The sequence below is a fragment of the Salvelinus namaycush genome, chromosome 21, assembly GCF_016432855.1.
Source record: "Salvelinus namaycush isolate Seneca chromosome 21, SaNama_1.0, whole genome shotgun sequence".
Lineage (NCBI taxonomy): Eukaryota > Metazoa > Chordata > Actinopteri > Salmoniformes > Salmonidae > Salvelinus > Salvelinus namaycush.
In genome coordinates, this window is record NC_052327.1 from 16,116,080 (window position 1) to 16,128,760 (window position 12,681).

The following is a 12,681-nucleotide window of genomic DNA, read 5'->3' on the forward strand; positions in this document are numbered from 1 at the left end:
AAATAAATGGCACAAAGCGGAAGCATCAATTATCACCTAGCAACGACTATGGAGGAGAAAGTGGCACTCTCGTAACATTCAGACAGAAACCGCATTGGCCCAACTCTCTATATAGATATGACTCATATATATATGACTCTGGGTTTGTGTTGTTTTATGCAATATGTTTAAAGTTATATCTAGCTCTAGCCTATCAGAGGGCAAACTGGAGCTATCATGCTTTTACCTACTCACCATTGTGAATAAGGATCTCTAGAACCTCTAAGTGGGCGTGCTCTGCTGCAATGGCCCTTGGAGTCACGCCGTCTTGATCTATCTCAGAGACCTGGCCTCCATGTTCCAACAACAGCTCCATGATATGAGAGTAGCCTACCTTTGCCGCCTCGTGCAGGGCAGTCGACTGCTTCAGACCGACCTGCTCCACACAGGCTCCTCTCGTGATCAGGGCAGAAGCCATATCATACGACCCAAACCTAACAGCTGACCGGGAGAAATCACAACAACTGTTGAATATCAGGGGAACAATATGGTAGGAGTCATTTCAACAATAATACTTGTTGTGACAACAAGGATGCCAAGGACACAGACTTTATACCTTTCACTATTACCGAGCAGTAGAGGGGATTCTTTCTTGCTGTTGGTGTTATGCGGAGACGCTCCATGTTCAAGTAGCATCTTCACATTGTCCACCAGACCAGCCATAGCTGCTAGAGTTAGCAGTGTTTCTCCCTCCATTGTCTTCTCCTCCAGGGACAACCTAAAAGACGCTGCTGGACACAACTCAAGAGATCAGGAACCAGTTCTAGCATGTCCAACAAAACAAAATAAGTCATGTCTCACATAAATCCGTAAATATCCACATCCATGACAGTTGATTTATAGGATATTCAGTACGTGTCCAGATATGCAGCCCATGATGTAATTGCTCTGTAATAGCCTATCACACAACACTATTTCCAGCATCTTCACCAGAGGTTGGACAGCTGCCGTGTGCAGAGGGTACCAGCCCCTGTCATCTGCCTCACTGAAGCCTTCTTGAAATTCTGACAGCTCTTGGAGGGAGAGAATGTCACCTGGGTGGAGAATGTACCAGAAAGAATGATGACTTTTCACAGGAGCATTAGTGTCTTATGATGAAGTATTAGCCATTCAATATCAGTCTACATTTTCCTAGCAGTTTTCTGTTGTCAAGTAATTGGACATGATTCATCTAAGCTACATAAAATTGTTTCGAGCCGGCCCAGCCCCCGAAATAGTAGTGGAGGTGATGATGAGACACTCTCTCACCCTCTCTCTCCCATGACCAATGGGCTATGGCACAAGCCAAGGGTTCCTTGTCTCTCTCTCCCTCTCTGATCATGCCCAGATTATGAATGCTTTGTTAATGTCAGTATTGCATTGTAACTTATGTTCATGCCTTGTATAATGCAATCATTAATTTTCCAATGATATGAGATACTTGCATTTAGTATTCAATTCTGAGATATTTCTTGATAGCCTATTAATGAAAGTCATCAATAGTTCTGCTTGCATATTGCTAAATCATTGTTACGGAGTCAGATAAACAGTTTAATATACTTTGTCATTATTAATTACATAGTCCTATCACGGGTCGCATGTATGTATAACATAATATAAACTCAGCAAAAAAAATAAACGTCAATTCACTGTCAACTGCGTTTATTTTCAGCAAACTTAACATGTGTAAATATTTGTATGAACATGTAACGGTAGTCATATTCCTCCTCCTCGGACGAGGAGAGGCGAGAAGGATCGGACCAATACGCGGAGTGGTTAGTGCTCATGTTGATTTAATAAAACGAAACTGAACACTGAAAATACAAAAACAAATAAACGAAGTGCAGAAAACCAATACAGTACCGTGTGGTGAAAAAACACAAACACGGAAACAAACACCCACAAAACACACGTGAAACCCAGGCTGCCTAAGTATGATTCTCAATCAGGGACAACGATTGACAGCTGCCTCTGATTGAGAATCATACCAGGCTGAACACAAAAATCCCAACATAGAAAATAAACCATAGACAAACCCACCCAACTCACGCCCTGACCAACTAAAATAAATACAAGACAAAGGAAAACAGGTCAGGAACGTGACAGAACATAACAAGATTCAACAACTGAGACATAAACTGAACAAGTTCCACAGACATGTGACTAACAGAAATGGATTAATGTGTCCCTGAACAAAGGAGGGGTCAAAATCAAAAGTAACAGTCAGTATGTGGTGTGGCCACCAGCTGCATTAAGTACTGCAGTGCATCTCCTCCTCATGGACTGCACCAGATTTGCCAGTTCTTGCTGTGAGATGTTACCCCACTATTCCACCAAGGCACCTGCAAGTACCCAGATATTTCTGGGGGGAATGGCCCTAGCCCTCACCCTCCGATCAAACAGGTCCCAGACGTGCTCAATGGGATTGAGATCCGGGGTCTTCTCTGGCCATGGCAGAACACTGACATTCCTGTCTTGCAGGAAATCACGCACAGAACGAGCAGTATGGCTGGTGGCATTGTCATGCTGGAGGGTCATGTCAGGATGAGCCTGCAGGAAGGGTACCACATGAGTGAGGAGGATGTCTTCCCTGTAACGCACAGCTTTGAAATTGCCTGCAATGACAACTAGCTCAGTCCGATGATGCTGTGACACACCGCCCCAGACCATGACGGAGCCTCCACCTCCAAATCGATCCCGCTCCAGAGTACAGGCCTCGGTGTAACGCTCATTCCTTCAACGATAAACCAACCATCACCCCTGGTGAGACAAAACCGCGACTCGTCAGTGAAGAGCACTTTTTGCCAGTCCTGTCTGGTCCAGCGACGGTGGGTTTGTGCCCATAGGCGACGTTGTTGCCAGTGATGTCTGGTGATGACCTGCCTTACAACAGGCCTACAAGCCCTCAGTCCAGCCTCTCTCAGAATATTGCGGACAGTCTGAGCACTGATGGAGGGATTGTGCGTTCCTGGTGTAACTCGGGCAGTTGTTGTTGTCATCCTGTACCTGTCTCGCAGGTGTGATGTTCGGATGTACCGATCCTGTGCAGGTGTTGTTACACGTGGTCTGCCACTGTAAGGACGATCAGCTGTCCATCCTGTCTCCCTGTAGCGCTGTCTTAGGTGTCTCACAGTACGGACATTGCAATTTATTGCCAGAGCCACATCTGCAGTCCTCATGCCTCCTTGCAGCATGCCTAAGGCACGTTCACGCAGATGAGCAGGGACATTGGGCATCTTTCTTTTGGTGTTTTTCAGAGTCAGTAGAAAGGCCTCTTTAGTTTCCTAAGTTTTCATAACTGTGACCTTAATTGCCGTCTGTAAGCTGTTAGTGTCTTAACAACTGTTCCACAGGTGCATGGTCGTTATTTGTTTCTGGTTCATTGAACAAATCAAATCAAATGTTATTTGTCACATACACATGGTTAGCAGATGTTAATGCGAGTGTAGCTAAATGCTTGTGCTTCTAGTTCCGACCACGCAGTAATATCTAACAAGTAATCTAACCTAACAATTTCACAACAATTACCTTATAGTGTAAAGGAATGAATAAGAATATGTACATAAAAATATATGAATGCGTGATGGCCGAATGGCATAGGCAAGATGCAGTAGATGGTTTAGAGTACAGTATATACATATGAGATGAGTAATGTATGGTATGTAAACGTTATATAAAGTGGCATTGTTTAAAGTGGCTAGTGATACATTTATTACATCAAGATGGAAAGATGCAGTAGATGGTATAGAGTACAGTATATACATATGAGATGAGTAATGTAGGGTATGTAAACAATATATAAAGTGGCTAGTGATACATTTATTACGTCCATTTTTCCATTATTAAAGTGGTTAGAGTTGAGTCAGTATGTTGGCAGCAGCCACTCAATGTTAGTGATGGCTGTTTAACAGTCTGATGGCCTTGAGATAGAAGCTGTTTTTCAGTCTCTCAGTCCCAGCTTTGATGCACCTGTACTGACCTCGCCTTCTGGATGATAGCGGGGTGAACAGGCAGTCGCTCGGGTGGTTGTTGTTCTTGATGATCTTTATGGCCTTCCTGTGACATCGGGTGGTGTAGGTGTCCTGGAGGGCAGGTAGTTTGCCCCCGGTGATGTGTTGTGCAGACCTCACTACCCTCTGGAGAGCCTTACGGTTGTGGGCAGAGCAGTTAACCGTACCAGGCGGTGATACAGCCCGACAGGATGCTCTCGATTGTGCATCTGTAAATGTTGAGTGTTTTTGGTGACAAGCCAAATTTCTTCAGCCTCCTGAGATTGAAGAGGTACTGCTGCGCCGTCTTCACCACGCTGTCTGTGTGGGTGGACCATTTCAGTTTGTCCGTGATGTGTACGCCGAGGAACTTAAAACTTTCCACCCTCTCCATTACTGTCCCGTCGATGTAGATAGGGGGCTGCTCCCTCTGCTGTTTCCTGAAGTCCACGATCATCTCCTTTGTTTTGTTGACATTGAGTGTGAGGTTATTTTCCTGACACCACACTCTGAGGGCCCTCACCTCCTCCCTGTAGGCCGTCTTGTCGTTGTTGGTAATCAAGCCTACCACTGTAGTGTCATCTGCAAACTTGATGATTGAGTTGGTGACGTGCATGGCCACGCAGTCATGGGTGAACAGGGAGTACAGGAGAGGGCTGAGAACGCACCCTTGTGGGGCCCCAGTGTTGAGGATCAGCGGGGTGGAGATGTTCTTACCTACCCTCACCACCTGGGGGCGGCCCGTCAGGAAGTCCAGGACCCAGTTGCACAGGGCGGGGTCGAGACCCAGGGTCTCGAGCTTAATGACGAGTTTTCGAGGGTACTATAGTGTTAAATGCTGAGCTGTAGTCGATGAACAGCATTCTTACATAGGTATTCCTCTTGTCCAGATGGGTCAGGGCAGTGTGATTGCGATTGCGTCGTCTGTGGACCTATTGGGGCGGTAAGCAAATTGGAGTGGGTCTAGGGTGTCAGGTAGGGTGGAGGGGATATGGTCATTGACTAGTCTCTCAAAGCACTTCATGATGACGGAAGTGAGTGCTACGGGGCTACGTAGTCATTTAGCTCAGTTACCTTAACTTTCTTGGGAACAGGAACAATGGTTGCCCTCTTGAAGCATGTGGGAAGAGCAGACAGGGATAAGGATTGATTTAATATGTTTATAAACATACCAGCCAGCTGGTCTGCGCATGCTCTGAGGACGCAGCTGGGGATGCCGTCTGGGCCTGCAGCCTTGCGAGGGTTAACACGTTTAAATGTTTTACTCACGTTGGCTGCAGTGAAGTAGAGCCTGCAGGTTTTGGTAGCGGGCCGTGTCAGTGGCACTGTACTGTCCTCAAAGCGAGCAAAGAAGTTGTTTAGTTTGTCTGGGAGCAAGACATCGTGGTCCGCGACGTGGCTGGTTTTTCTTTTGTATTCCGTAATTGGATGTAGACCCTGCCACATACCTCTCGTGTCTGAGCCGTTGAATTGCGACTCTACTTTGTCTCTATACTGATGCTTAGCTTGTTTGATTGCCTTGCGGAAGGAATAGCTACACTGTTTGTATTCGGTCATGTTTCCGGTCACCTCGCCCTGATTAAAAGCAGTGGTTCGCACTTTCAGTTTGCGCGAATGCTGCCATCAATCCACGGTTTCTGGTTGGGAAATGTTTTAATAGACACTGTGGGTACAACATCACCAATGCACTTGCTAATAAACTCGATCAGCGTATTCATCAATGTTGTTGTTCGACGCTATGCGGAACATATCCCAGTCCACGTGATCGAAGCAATCTTGAAGCGTGGAATCCGATTGGTCGGACCAGCGTTGAACAGACCTGAGCACGGGTGCTTCCTGTTTTAGTTTCTGTCTATAGGCTGGGAGCAACAAAATGGAGTCGTGGTCAGATTTTCCGAAAGGAGGACGGGGGCGGGCCTTATATGCGTCGTGGAAGTTAGAATAACAATGATCCAGGGTTTAGCCAGCCCGGGTCGCGCAATCGATATGCTGATAAGATTTAGGGAGCCTTGTTTTCAGATTAGCCTTGTTAAAATCCCCAGCTACAATAAATGCAGCCTCAGGATATGAGGTTTCCAGTGTACATAGGTCAAATTAAGTTCGTTCAGGGCCGTCGATGTGTCTGCTTGGGGGGGGGAATATACACGACTGTGAATATGATCGAAGAGAATTCTCTTGGTAGATATTGTGGTAGGCATTTGATTGTGAGGAATTCTAAGTCAGGTGAACAAAAGGACTTGAGTTGCTGTATGTTGTTATGATCACACCACATCTCGTTAATCATAAGGCATACACCCCCGCCCTTCTTCTTACCAGAGAGATGCTTGTTTCTGTCGGCGCGATGCGTGAAGAAACCAGGTGGCTGTACCGACTCTGATAGCGTGTCTCGAGTGAGCCATGTTTCCGTGAAACAAAGAACGTTACTGTCTCTGATGTCTCTCTGGAAGGCAACCCTTGCTCGGATTTCGTCTACCTTGTTGTCAAGAGACTGGACATAGTAGTATGCTCGGGAGCGGTGCGCGATGTGCCCGTCTACAGAGCCTGACCAGAAGACCGCTCCGTTTGCCCCTTCTGCTGCGCCGTTGTTTTGGGTCGCCGGCTGGGTTCCGATCCATTGTCCTGGGTGGTGGACCAAACAGAGGACCCGCTTCGGGAAAGTCGTATTCCTGGTCGTAATGTTGGTGAGTTGACATTGCTCTTATATCCAATAGTTCCTCCTGACTGTATGTAATAAAACCTAAGATTTCCTGGGATAACAATGTTAGAAATAACACCTAAAAAAACGAAATACTGCATAGTTTCCTAGGAACGCGAAGCGAGGCGTCCATCTCTGTCGGCGCCGGATGTTGCATGGGAAACAGTGTTTAAACCATTTACAATGGAGATCTGTGAAGTTATTTTGATTTTTACAAATTATCTTTGAAAGACAGGGTCCTGAAAAAGGGATGTTTCTTTTTTTGCGGAGTTTATGATAAATATTACTTTACTACAGTGGGACAAGTGGGCTTGATACATTTTCATTGCAAAGTTTTTTTGCATACAGTACATCAACAGTGTGAGATACAACGCCGTGGTTTGCTTTGCATGTGCATTCATTTAGTGGGCCAATGTAATATATTTTTGCAAAAAATGCCTATCCAACCTGGTTCATAATTTAAATAAAACAGTACGACTTTACATGACACCCAGTGTCATAACACAGTCATAACCGTGTCATATGTCATAATAGCTGACATAATATGGTCATAACACATATATTTAGACCTGTTGTGACATATATTGCGTTATTTTATGTCTGGTTGTGACACCTACATTAAAGTGTCAAAACCCACAAAACCTACCAAACAAGGCAAAACATTCCATTACACAATAGCCTACTTGTGAACAGTATGTTTATGTTACGTAACATTTTCTGAAATGTACCATATTAAATTATCATTGTAATTGTGCACACATTGATGTCAGACATGCGCTTACCCCAAAGCTCTGTTTCTGATGACTGGGATGAATGCAGGAGCAGGACAAGACACACTTTTTTTGACTGACAAATTGTATTTATTTTTATTTTTTATTTAACCTTTATTTAAATAGGCAAGTCAGTTAAGACAAATTCTTATTACAATGACGACCTACCCCGGCCAAAACTTAACCCGGACGATGCTGGGCCAATTGTGCGCTGCCCTATGGAACTCCCAATCACGGCCGGTTGTGATACAGCCTGGAATCGAACCAGGGTCTGGTTGTGACGCCTCTAGCACTGAGATGCAGTGCCTTAGACCGAGGGCATGTAGGTGATAGACTTATCTGGCTTATATGATTATGATGGTCGTAATACTTTTTGACAGTGTCATAAAGTGCATTTTCTACAAGTTATTTAAAATGTGATGGAAAAAACATGACTGTAAAGAATTAATTTCAACAACAACAAATGACTTAGGAAACAACCTTTCAAACAAAAGGAAACTTCTTGGCAGGGAAAAAACACATTTGAATAAATGTGGGTTTTGACACTCTTAAAGTAGGTGTCATAATCAGCCATAAAATAACGTAATATATGTCACAACAGGTGTAAACATTTTGGTCATGACAGTGTTATAACCATATTATGAGAGGTTAAAACAATGTATGTCAGCTATTATGACATATTATGACATGGTTATGACCATATCATAACGTGTTATGATGCTGGGTGTCAAGTAAAGTATTACCCATTAAACCCTGAATGTGAAAATGACAATCTCAGTAATCAGACAGAGTGACAATGCATTTACCTCGATCAATAGCCTTTAGGATCTTCAGATGTTCATCACTGAGAATATTGAAACAGAGGAGATCATGTTTAGACAGTGTTCCAAAATAATTTAAGTAAGCATAATATTAATAAAAGTGTTAATGTCATTTTGATCTCAACAATGACAGCATATAGCTAAATGCAAAAGTAGCCTAGGACATGGAGTATTTTCAGAAGTGTATTCGTATCATGCATTACCTCTCTAAAGATGATAATAATATTTGGGGCATGACTCTTGAATGCTCATCTGAATACTGTAATCAAGCAGTCGATCTTCGTCCATGTCGTCAGGATCCACAGCTTCAGAGGAAATAGCAATGTTAGCATGTGGCCTACTATCACCGTGCTCCCGACCTTTAGGTGTGCAAAGGTAATTGACTCCAGAAACATCTAAACGGAATTTTCTGTTTTATTATATATATTGTCCTATTCACCAGTCAGGCAGATTTCAGTTCTCACCTGTGAAATCTAGTTCTGTTGAAATCACGGGTCCCACCCGGTCCAGACAGAGAGATTGTAGAGTGTAATTTGTGCCTTGCCTGAACTGAATCCCCTCTCTACCAACACACACACACACACACACACACACACACACACACACACACACACACACACACACACACACACACACACACACACACATTCGCCTAATGCTATTTTTAGGTGTCATCTGCTTCTGTTGAAGTCGTTTGTTTAGCATGCAGGCCATACCACAACATCCAAATGTTGTGTCTTATGTACACTCATTTTCCATAATGTCAACTGTAATAATTACAGAGATATTTATACGACCAGTGCAGAAAGAGACAGCAATGTTTTAATAACAGATGGCAAATATTAGCCTTGTCAGAAGAGAATTGTTCAGGGAAGGTCCATTTTCTCTGGCAGACTATCAAAGGGGCTTGAATAACTCCCTGCTGGGTAGTATTAACATGTGATTAAAATGAAGAAAGACATCCAGTGTTGTTGATTTTCCGAGACGCAAAGATGATTCAAGACTAGTGTGCTGAAACTGAATAGGATCTCTCAGAAGCTGCATCAGAACTGCTAGAGCTCCAGCATCTTCCCTTTCAAAGGCTTTATCAAACATCCATACTTTACTAATTGCTTTTTGACTAATATGTTGCTCAAAAAGAGACAGGAGAAGACATTATCCAATCAAAAAATAAAACATGACTTTACAACGTGTAAAAACGTGTGAAACAGAAATGTATAATATACTCAACAATTCAAACATACTGTATACAAGCTGCATAGTCAGTAAAGTTGCATGGTTGGTAGTTCACAGTTGTCTCTTCTCCCTACATGGCAAACACTTTGGCCATACAGATCATTCATCAAGTAGCTCTTCAGTCTGGGAGGGAAAAGGTCACATCTCATGAACATGGGCAGGGCCGGATTAAGAAATCATAGGCAACGGGGTTTTGGTCTTGAATTCAAACAAACAACAGCCCAGGCCAACGAAGCGACATACATATGGTACAATATTAGGAGGATATACATGTATATACAATACCAGTCAAAAGTTTGGACACACCTACTCATTCCAGGGTTTTTCTTTATTTTTACTATTTTCTACATTGTAGAATAATAGTGAAGACATCAAAACTATGAAATAACACATATGGAATCATGTAGTACCCAAAAAAGTGTTAAACAAATCAAAATCTATTTTATATTTGAGATTCTTCAAAGTAGCCACCCTTTGCCTTGATGACAGCTGTTAAGAAGCCTTTTGGACCTAGACTTGCCGCTCCGGTACCGCTTGCTGTGCGGTAGCAGACAGAACAGTCTATGGCTAGGGTGGCTGGAGTCTTGGACAATTTTTAGGGCCTTCCTCTGACACCGCCTGGTGTAGAGGTCCTGGATGGCAGGAAGCTTGGCCCCAGTGATGTACTGGGCCGTATGCACTACCCTCTGTAGTGCCTTGAGGTCGGAGGCCGACCAGTTGCCATACCAGACAATGATGCAACCAGTCAGGATGCTCTCGATGGTACAGCTATAGAACGTTTTGAGGATCTGAGGATCAATGCCAAATCTTTTCAGTCCCCTGGGGGGAAATAGGCTTTGTCGTGCCCTCTTCACGACTGTCTTGGTGTGTTTGGACCATGATAGTTTGTTGGTGATGTGGACACCAAGGAACTTGAAGCTCTCAACCTGCTCCACTACAGCTCTGTCGATGAGAATGAGGGCGTGCTCGGTCCTCCTTTTCCCGTAGTCAACAATCATCTCCTTTGTCTTGCTCACGTTGAGGGAGAGGTTGTTATCCTGGCACGGCACGGCCAGGTCTCTGACCTCCTGTCTACACTCATTGAGAGCGGGCTCCTGAGTAATCCTGTGGTTGGCTGTTGCAGTAAAAACATACTACATATATAATATATACTGTATATATTTCCTTATTTTTTATACATTTTTTTGCTGCCTCTTGGGCTGCCCAGGGGCTTCAGCCCCAGTAAGCCCCTGCATGAATCTGACCCCGATCATGGGGTCATTCAGTCTTTTCAAGGTCAGCTGCTTCCTGATCTCCAGTCAGCACAGGTGCTTGAGTGATCGGGTTTCCCTAGGTGAAAGGGAATAAACAGAGAAGTAAACATTTTGAATGTGATATACTCCATGTAAATGGTGCATTTGGAATAGTAAAAGCATTGTATTTGAACATATAGTCTTGCCAGTATATAATCTTACCCAGAATGTCACATATGTCAGGCCATTCTTTCTGCTTCTCCAGAGTGAGTTTGAATTGTGAAGAGATATGCACATGACTAACATAATGCAGAAGAATGCGCACCACACACCCAGACAGGTGCATGAGGCAGGAGAGACTCATGAATTCACAAAACTGCATAAAGGATAGACAAGATTGGAAACTATTTTGTTTGTCACTCAGTCGAGAGAAGCTTAATAAACATCCCACAATGGAAATAATCAAAAAAAGGTTGACAACTCACTGGAATTCCTTCTTCCTCTACACATTTCATATTCAAGCTGTCGTCATGGTTACAAGTGAAGCACCTTTCAGCGTCATAGCCATTGTTGAGCAGAAGACACATCATCTCGTCCCGCAGGCAGTAATGCAGAGTCGGGGGAAGCACTGTGTTACTGACCACTGTGAAATAACAATTGACGTCTGCCTGTCTGGCCAGAAGCAGCTTCACAATCGCATACCTCCCAGCTCTCACCGCCACCAGGAGGCAGCATAGAGGGTCCAGTTCAGGTTTGGCTCCTGCGTTCAACAGCATTTCGACACATGGGATGTCCCTAGAGACAGCAAAGTATAATGTGCTTCTTCTCATGTCCATGTACTTGTCTGAGAGGCGTGGCGTCAGGAGGACGTTGACGTACAAAGCCATTTTCTATGAGTAGTTCCATACAATCAGAATGGTTGCTATCAACTGCAGAGTGAATCGGGCTTTGGCCAGTGAGTTTGATAGCAGTGAGAAATGAAAAAGGTTTGGTGGAGATGGACATGTCATTCAACACCTGTGAGGCCTGGCCGAATGTCTATGAACTGTGTTACGGCAGATCTTGCCTTTACTCACTCATAGTGACCCTCATGTGCTGCCTTGTGGATTGGGAGTTGTCCATTCAAATAGGGTAGATTAGGGTCGGCTCCATTTTTTAAGAGAAGTTTGATACAGTCTGGGTTTCCTGTACCAACTGCATCCGTCAGAACACTCTTCCCATTTAAAGCCTGGGAATTGACTCTGTTTCCTTATATGACATGTAAAAACAAAGTCACACCAGCTGAGAGAATACAGTACATGAGACAAGTTTACAAGTAAGACCTCTGTAAATTCCCAGAACCTATGACTAGATAGATACATTAACACTCCGAGCTGATTTTACCTCACTGGTTACATACCATAGTGAAGAACAATGTCTAGTATGTGGACATGGCAACACCCAACGGGGTCACACCCCGGTGATCTTTCTAGTTAACCGGACCTCCTTAACAACACCATCATGACCTCAGAGCAGCCCACCTTGGCTGCTTCCTGCATGAAGGTCCCCTTCTTCTGACAGATCTGCTCCACCCAGGCTCCTCTAGCAATCAAAGAATAGGCCATTTCATATGACCTAGCCCTAATGGCTTCAGCTAGGAGAATGAAGCTATGCAGCTCAGTGGTTTTAAAAAACTGTAAACAATTGTGTTGTTTAATCACATTGATCATGACACTGTTACCAAGTCACCTTAAAACAAATAGGTGTTTTAAGGTGATTTGGTAACAGTGTCATGATCAATGTGATTAAATAACACAATTGTTTACAGTTTATGTGTGTCATTTTCCTTGGATTGCAGTACACCAATTTTACCCAGCAATAGTGGGTAGTCATTTCTGCTGTTGGTGTTGTGTGGAGAAGCTCTCATGCTCCAGCAGAGCT

General features: G+C 43.9%; 1 pseudogene; it reads right to left on the minus strand.

The window, feature by feature from the left end:
- Window positions 1-226: 226 nt before the first annotated feature.
- Window positions 227-12,365, minus strand: LOC120066584 (annotated as a pseudogene).
- Between the last annotated feature and the right edge of the window lie 316 nt (window positions 12,366-12,681).